Genomic DNA, 1,429 nt, shown 5'->3' with positions numbered 1-1,429 from the left:
TGACTCTGTGATTGTTTTGGGATAGTCCTGTATGTGTGGCTGCTGACCCTACTGTGCTAGTAGAAATCTTGCATGGTTCTTCATTGTGAGTGGCCGAGGGCCTTTGGGTAAGAGACAACTTAGCATAATAGCAAGGGCCTGATGGCCTGGGTCACTGATGTTGCCCTCTCCTTGTGCCCCCCATACTCCCCTCCTCCCATTGTGTGTTAGCAGTGTTTTAGTTTCCTGAGGTGTGAAAGGGTCACTAGATTTGGAACATGAAGGCCAGAAGTTAGAAGTTGCTACACAGTTGTGTTGTTAACTGTCCGTATCATTGGGGACTAAGTCCGAGTTTCCTCATCTGTAAAGAGAGGGTTGACTCCTTTAGTTTTTTTCTCAAACTTGCCTGGAATTCATAATGTTCCATGACACACACCATGCCTGCTGCATATGTAATACTGTGTAATTCAATGTCATCTTAAATAGAAAGTTTACCCAAAATACGGGAATATGTGTGTGTCTGATAAAACTATAGCCTTTTCAGCCTTTATATCTGAACAGAAGTGTGAATGAAACCTGATAGAAATTGAAAGGTTTTTCTGAAAACTTTACTACTTGTGTATTTTATAGCAGGCACCAAAGATCTGTGAAAAATAAATGAAAGAAAAGCTACAAATAGAAATATATCCATTAATTTAGTTTTTCCTCTAAAAACTTAAAGAGTTGGTTATTTTTCTCTCTGCTAGATTTAGCTGTGGAACATTGGTCCAGCTGATGAAACACTAGCATGCCATGGGAATACATTTAAAGCTACTGGATTAGATAGTAAAGTTCAGCTTCTAGGATTCTGAGAATCTTAAGCAACAACAAAGCCACCCAACCTGTCTCACATGATGGTGAATGAGGTCATGAATATGAAAGGACTTCAGATATTTTAAAAATGAAAATAGCATTGTATCTAGGTATGAATCTTACTCCACACAAACTGATTTGTCTGAAATAATTATTTTATTCCCTTTAAATCAAACCAAGTCAGAACCACCATCCCACAAAGATGGGAGGAAATTCAGTCTATCAATCATAATGGAAATGAAGGACCTATTTGAAGTCTCAAATCTAGAAGGCATAGTGGTATTCTGAAATCAAGGTTGTGATGACGGGGGACCTCTAGCTTTCATTATGGACTCTACTGATTCTTGTCCAAGCAGGACCAGCCTCTCAAAGTCTGATGCTGTCACCTGTCTGCCACACTTGGGGCTTGGGACACAGCTGACAGGTAGCCTGTCTGTTGATCTAGTCTCCCCAGGCACATTAAGCGTTCATCCCTTTTGGGTCCTGCCTCCTCCCCTGATCCTCTCATGGAGTAAGATGCAGTTACCAAGAACTAGAAGTATTGGTTAAGAAGGCTTGTTTGGTTTTTGCCAAAACGTCCTTCCTTGAGAACAAGGGT

Source organism: Hylobates moloch, unplaced genomic scaffold (genome assembly GCF_009828535.3).
Source record: "Hylobates moloch isolate HMO894 unplaced genomic scaffold, HMol_V3 SCAFFOLD_6, whole genome shotgun sequence".
NCBI lineage: Eukaryota > Metazoa > Chordata > Mammalia > Primates > Hylobatidae > Hylobates > Hylobates moloch.
The sequence above is the reverse complement of the archived record's forward strand: the minus strand, read 5'-3'. Positions refer to the sequence as shown.